Below are 8,002 nucleotides of genomic sequence, written 5' to 3'. Positions count from 1 at the left end.
TTATTCTATAGAAAAGAAAAAAAATCTGGTAGGTCCAAATTCTAGTAAATTTAAGCCCATTTTGAATACCAACCTAGCTAGTTGCTCAACAGAGGAAGGGGATGTTACACAAAATAATTAGGTTTGTTTGTTTTTTCCTACAATAGGTGTTCAAGGGATAGCCAGATGACTATTTTAAAGGAATATATCCAAAAAAATTGTTGAAAACTACTCAGCTGATTGTCTTGTATAAGAAAATTTAATAAATGATTTCTTAGTAGCCTTCCAAACTTTAACAGAGTATAAATTTTTTCTTTCTCACCCAATTATAATTTCCCCTGATAAATTCTATTAAGAATGTTATAATCATTCCTCATCCTGATATGACATTCTTTTAAGTTTTATGCAGCAGTAGTATTTCTATAAAATTTTCTAAGCTCTCTACACCTTGATTCATCTGCAAAATCACTCCTCCATTCTTATCAATATCATCAAGTTCTTTTTTAATAATTTCAACCCTGGGATTTACCTCTTATTCAAAATGTAACTTATTTTTGTGTGTAGTGTTAGTGAGTGTTCTAATTTCATTCTTTTACATGTAGCTATCCAGTTTTTCCCACACCACTTATTGAAGAGACTGTCTTTTCTCCATTGTTTATTCTTGCCTCCTTTGTCATAGCCTAGGTGACTATAGGTGCATGGGTTTATCTCTGGGCTTTCAATCCTGTTCCATTTAGTTTATATTTATGTTTTTGTGCCAGTACCATACTGTCTTGATTATGGTAGCTTTGTTGCATAGTCTGAAGTCAGGGACCCGGAGTGCTCTAGTTCTATTTTTCTTTCTCAAGATTGCTTTGGCTATTTGGAGTTTTTTGTGTTCCCATACAAATTATAAAAATCTTTATTCTAATTCTGTTAAAACTGCCTTGGTAATATGATAGGGCTTGCATTGAATCTGTAGATTGCTTTGGGTAGTACAGTCATTTTCACAATGTTCATTCTTCTGATCCAAGAACACAGTGTATTTCTCCATCTATTTCTGTCATCTTTGATTTCTTTCATAAGTGTCTTATAGTTTTCTGAATAGAGACCTTTTGCCTCCTTAGGTAGGCTAGTTGGAATGGCTATCATCAAAAAACCTTTGAACAATAAGTGCTGGAGAGGGTGTGGAGAAAAGAGAACCCTTTTATACTGTTATTAGGAATGTAAATTGATACAACCATTGTGGAGAGCAGTATGGAGATTTCTTAAAAAACTAAAAATAAAATTATCTTATTTTATCCAGCAACCCCACTACTGGGCACATACCCTGAGAAAACCATAACTCAAAAAGACACATGTATCCACAATGGTCATTGCAACACTGTTTACAATAGCCAGTACATGGAAGCAACCTAGATGTCCATCATCAGAGGAATGGATAAAGAAGATGTGGTACATATATGCAGTGGACTATTACTCAGCCATAAAAGGAACAAAATTATGTCATTTGCAGAGATGTGGATGGACCTAGAGAGTTAAATAAGTCAGAAAGAAAAAATAAGTATCGTATATTAATGCATATATACAGAATCTAGAAAAACGCTACAGATTAACCTGTTTGCAAAGCAGAAATAGAGACACAGATGTAGAGAACAAACATATGGACACCAAGGGAGGAAGTGGAGGAGTGGGATGAATTGGGAGATTGGGATTGACATACATACTCTAAGTCAGTCAGTCAGTCTAAATGACTGCAGATGGTGACTGCAGCCATGAAATTAAAAGACTCTTACTCCTTGGGAGGAAAGGTATAACCAACCTAGATAGCATATTAAAAAGCAGAGACATTACTTTGCCAACAAAGGTCCATCTAGTCAAGGCTATGGTTTTTCCAGTGGTAATGTATGGATGTAAGAGTTGGACTGTGAAGAAAGCTGAGCCCCAAAAATTGATGCTTTAGAACTGTGGTAATGGAGAAGACTTTTGAGAGTCCCTTGGACTGCAAGGAGATCCAACTAGTCCATCCTAAAGAAGATCAGTCCTGGGTGTTCATTGGAAGGACTGATGCTGAAGCTGAAACTCCAATACTTTTGCCACCTCTTGCGAAGAGTTGACTCATTTGAAAAGACCCTGATGCTGGGAGGGATTGGGGGCAGGAGAAGGGGACGACAGAGGATGAGATGGCTGCATGGTGTCACCGACTTGATGGATATGAGCTTGAATAAACTCCGGGAATTGGTGATGGACAGGGAGGCCTGGCGTGCTGCGATTCACGGGGTCCCAAAGAGTTGGACAAGACTGAGTGACTGAACTGAAGTAAGTAAGTATTAGTCACTCAGTCCTGCCCGACTCTTTGCGACCCCATGGACTGCAGCCCACCAGGCTCCACTGTCCATGAGATTTCCCAGGCAAGGGTACTGGAGTGGGTTGCCATTTCCTTCTCCAGGGGATTTTCCCAACCCAGGATTTGAACCTGGGTCTACCTGCACTGCAGGCAGATTCTTTACTGACTGAGCTACAAGGGAAGCCCAGGTATAAAATGGATAACTAATGCAATAACTAATGAGACCCTACCATGTAGCATCAGGGAATGCAGGGCTCTGTGGTGACCTCAACGGGAAGGAAACCCAAACAGAGAGACTATATATATATATGCGTCGCTGATTCACTTTGCTGCACAGCAGAAACTAACAGAGCATTGTGAAGCAACTAAACTCTAATAAAACTTAATTTAAAAAATGTAATTTGTTTCACGTCTCTCTAGCTTGTATTGAAAAACATTTGAGAATATGTATTCACTTGAAGAATATGTATAAACTTCAAAGTCCTAGAAAACATTGCTGGTATTAATGTCTTTGTGTATTTGTCTTGATGATCCCTCAACTATTAGATGTTACATTTGTGGGAAGTAATGATTTCATTTTAAAATGATTTCATTTCTAACAATTTAGAAAATGTATTCATCTTAAAAAATTTTATGAATCAAAGCTATTAATGTATGACATGGAAACATCCCAAGAAAAGCCCAAGTTTTTAGAAAATATTTACTCTTGGAAATACTCCTATAAGATTTGTTTCTCCAGTTTAACAGAAAATATATACTCTTGAAAATTTCTTCCACAAATTTATCTTACAAAACCTTGTATATTTTGAAGTTTGGATTTGTCATGGATGAAAATGTTTGCATGGTGAGGAGGCATTAGTTGCTAATGACCCACATCTTGTTTGTGGAAAATATAGAGTTGAACCATTTTGAGTACTTCTGAGAACTGGAAGGTTAATGTTTAAAATCACTGAAGGGAAGGTGGAGCCTTTTTTCAAAGCCATAAAAAGGAATAATTGCGATGACACACCACAGTGTGCATTTTATACTGTTGAATGATGGCAGCTTTACTTTTGGCTCAATGCCCCAGAGGCCTAGCACACCCAGGGAGCATTGTAAAAGCTGCCTAACGCACACCCTGGCGTGTGTGTGCCCACTTTTACAGCCAGCAATAATTTTAAAGGAACATACAGTACCTACTAGGAAGCTTTTTCAGAAGACAACATGTAAATCAATAAGGATATAAACTTTTTCTGTAATATTATTACTAATAAGTGAATCAATAATAATCTTGTTCTGAAATACTTAACCAAATAGCAATTACAAACCATTTAAATAATTTATTCAACTATTTAGGCTCTAAATATTTTCTCAAGATGGGTTGATTATAAAGATTTGAGGATATGATGAATAGTCATATAATCTTCTTGAAAATAGTTTTATACTACTGTTCAGGATAGAGTCATTCAGTTGCCACATGTAGTACCACATTTTTCAAATAATAATAACAAGGTTGCTCTCTTTTGGAGGTAGAATATTGTGCTAATGGCAATAAAAATGCTAATATTTTTAGAGTTAATATATTAATATTTTTCCCATTCAGTGTGCTAAAAGACATGTTAAAATCCTCAAATTATGCCAAAATAAATAATCAATTAAATACATGGGGTAATTTTGGCATTTGATTTGACTTTATAAATAAAAGACAAGAAATCTGATTATCTCAGGCAATTTTTTATCATTTAGCAACTGAGTGAACTATCTACAACATTCATATAGACATTCACTGGGGTGAAAAGTGAAAGTAGCCCAGTAGTGTCTGATTCTTTGCGATCCCAGGGACTGTAGCCTGCCAGGCTTCTCTGTCCATGGAATTCTCCAAGCCAGAACACTGGAGTGGGTAGCCTATCCCTTCTCCAGGGGATCTTCCTGACCCAGGAATCTAACTAGGGTCTCCTGCATTGCAGGAGGATTCTTTACCAGCTGAGTTACTAGGGCTTCCCATTCACTGTGGTAGAAGCAGGCTTCATAAAGTATTGAATTTGCAGTTTGGTGGGTTTGGGAGTTGTCTCTTTAAAAACATAAACACAAAATTAGATTTAAAAAGTGAATGATTAGGCCACTTGATGAGGGTGAAAGAGGAGAGTGAAAAAGTTGGCTTAAAATTTAACATTCGAAAACTAAGATCATGGCATCTGGCATCATGGCATCTATCACTTCATGGTAAATAGATGGAGAGAAAGTGGAAACAGTGACAGATTTTATTTTCTTGGGCTCCAAAATCACTGCAGATACTGACTGCAGCCATGAAATTAAAAGATGCTCATTGGGAGAAAAGCTATGACAAAACTAGCTAGCATATTAAAAAGCAGACACATCACTTTACTGACAAAGGTCTACATAGTCAAAGCTATGGTTTTTCCAGTAGTCATGTATGGATGCGAAAGTTGGATTATAAAGAAGGCTGAGTGCCGAAGAATTGATGCTTTCAAACTGTGGAGAAGACCCTTGAGTCCCTTGGACTGCAAGGAAATTGAACCAGTCAATCCTAAAGGAAATTAACTCTGACTATGTTTTGCAAGGACTGATGTTGAAGTTGAAGCTCCAATACGTTAGCCACCTGATGGGAAGAGCCAGCTCATTGAAAAAGACCCTGATGCTGGGAAAGATTGATGACAGGAGGAGAAAGGGATGACAGAAGATGAGATGGTTGAATGACATCATCCTCTCAATGGATGCGAGTTTCAGTAAACTCTGGGAGATAGTGAAAGACAGGGAAGCCTGGTGTGCTGCAGTTCATGAGGTCGAAAAGAGTGGGACACCACTAAGCAACTGAACAACAACAAGAATTAATTACTTAGACTTGGAGATTTAGCCTATTGACTTCTAAGATGTCCTTAGGCAGTTTTTCAGAAACATTTACAGAGAAATGCTTCCTGATTGTGACTTAGCTTTCCTTCTCCATCTGGAACTCTCCATTACTCCCAGCAACCCCAAGTGCTCACAGGGCCCACGCCCGTGAGGGGCCCTTACACTTAAGCCTTATCAGTTGCACAGTAACCCTGCCCCTGCTACCCATATCTAACATTGGTAGAAACTTCTTCCCTGGTGGCTCAGGGAATAAAAGAATCTGGCTGCAATACAAGAGACCTGGGTTCAATCCCCAGGAAGATCTCCTGGAGAGGGGAATGGCAACTCACTCCAGTGTTCTTGCCTGGAGAATTCCATGGACAGAGGAACCTGGTGGGCTGTAGTCCATGGGGTCACAAAGAGTCTGAGTGAGTGACTTTCACTTCACTTCATTTCGACCCTACCCCTCCTAGCCAAATCTAATATTGGTAGATACTAGTGGTAAGAAGTACTGTTTCTGATCCCGTCCCTTGAGAGTTAATACTTTTTTAGGTTCAACTTAAGATTGTAAGCAAGGGTTGAATCAAGGTTAAGAGTCCACATTTATAGAAAGATTATTGAAAATGTTTTTATTTTCCAATCCTGACTATCTTTAACTCCCTTACATGCTATCAACTGGGAGAAATTAACATTCAGAAGTTTGAGCAGTGCATCTTTTCATGGGCCCTGACTCTGAATCAAACTATAAATTAGGAATCTTGGAAGCATTTGTATTCTCAGCCATCCACACTGAACCCATTCTTATATAATTCCATAATTATAATAACAGCACAAGAATACACAATAAGTGGTTAATAATTCTTGTCAATAAATTCTCTAAGAGACCAGATGTCATTTTCATGCTACAGACATGTTAAGAAGGTATGACATCTCTATGAGGATTTTGATAAGACAGACCCCCAGGACAAAGCCCACTCTCAGGGCTCTTCACTATTGGGCAGGGTGAGAGGGGTCCAAGACTAGATCAGAGCAGTCACAGGAAGTTAGAATGTGTAGGGCCTGGTTCCTTTCTCATAACTTTAGGTTTACTTTGAGTGAAAACTAAAACCAAAACCAAAAAACCATTAGAGAGTTTTGCGCAAAGAGGAAGCATGATATGACTTGTGTTTCATAAAAGGGTCACTCTGCTGTTATGTTGAGAATATATGATCAGAGGCAGGGGTGAAAATAGGGAGAGGTTATCACTTTAATTCAAACACGAGATGATGGCAGGGGTTGTATTCCAGGTATATTATGAAAGGAAAGCAAACAGGATTTGTTTGATGATTGTGTGTGAAGTGTGAAAGAGAGTCACATATGACTGCAAGATTTTTAATCTGAGCAACTGGAAAGATTGCCTAAAAGAGGGAAGACTACATGTATAGCATGTTCCAGTTCAGTTCAGTTCAGTCGCTCAGTCATGTCCAACTCTTTGTGATCCCATGAATCGCAGCACGCCAGGGCTCTCTGTCCATCACCAACTCCCGGAGTTTACTCAAACTCATGTCCATCGAGTTGGTCTTGCCACCCAGTCATCTCATCCTCTGTCGTCCCCTTCTCTTCCTGCCCCCAATCCCTCCCAGCATTAGGGTCTTTTCCAAGGAGTCAACTCTTTGTATTAGGTGGCCAAAGTATTGGAGTTTCAGCTTCAGCATCAGTCCTTCCAATGAATATTTAGGACTGATCTCCTTTAGGATGAACTGGTTGGATCTCCTTGCAGTCCAAGGGACTCTCAAGAGTCTTCTCCAACACCACAGTTCAAAAGATCAATTCTTCGGTGCTCAGCTTTCTTCACAGTCCAACTCTCACATCCATACATGACCACTGGAAAAACCATAGGTTTGACTAGATGGACTTTTGTTGGCAAAGTAATGTCTCTGCTTTTTAATATGCTCTCTAGGTTGGTCATAACTTTCCTTCCAAGGAGTAAGTGTCTTTTAATTTCATGGCTGTAATCACCATCTGCAGTGATTTTGGAGCCCAGAAAAATAAAGTCAGTCACTGTTTCCACTGTTTCCCCATCTATTTCCCATGTTTAGGCATAGACAATCAGGAGGTAAGTCTTTGACATGTTGCCTTGAGATGGCCATCAGTTGTCCAAATGGAAATGTCAGGTAGAAAGTTCTTCCAGGTGAGGCTGGAGATTAAGGAGAAGGTCTATACTGAAGTTACCAATTATGAATAGTATTGAAAGTCCTGTGGTTGGAGGAGCTCATTAAGTAAGTGAACACTGATGGAGAAGTCTGAAGATTAAGAAGGTTGAGTCCTGGGACACTGTGATATTTAGAAATCAGGTAGATAATTAAGAACAAGTAAAGAAGGTTGAAAGTATGTTGCCAATAAGGTAGGAGGAAAAGCAGAAGAGTGGGCGCTGAGCAAGTAAAGGTGGAATGATTCAGTTCCACACACACACATTAACCTGCAGAATAATTTATGAGGGGAATCTAAAGGAATATGCAGAAACTAGTCCCCATCACCCTCTGGGGAAGTGCAACCCTAGGGACCTAGAAGGGCTGAGGATTGTATTCCAGGTGAGGAATCCCAGCCCTTAGGCTGTGGGGCTGAAAAGCTGTGGGACTAAAGTCCCAACTGCTCGCCTGATGTCATCAGAGGCTATGATCCTTGCCTGTGGTCTGTCTTAAAATGTGACAAAGGCCCCTGAATCTTCTCTGTTGTGATTAACTGGGAAGAATTCTCAGGGAGAAGAGGAATACATTTGTGCGTGCTAAGTCATTTCAGTCATGTTCGACTCTTTGCAACCCTATGGATTGTAGCCCACCTGGTTCCTCTTATCCATGGGATTCTCCAGGCAAGAACATAGGTTGCCAT

Source organism: Odocoileus virginianus, chromosome 21 (genome assembly GCF_023699985.2).
Source record: "Odocoileus virginianus isolate 20LAN1187 ecotype Illinois chromosome 21, Ovbor_1.2, whole genome shotgun sequence".
Taxonomy (NCBI): domain Eukaryota; kingdom Metazoa; phylum Chordata; class Mammalia; order Artiodactyla; family Cervidae; genus Odocoileus; species Odocoileus virginianus.
This window is presented reverse-complemented; position numbering follows the sequence as displayed.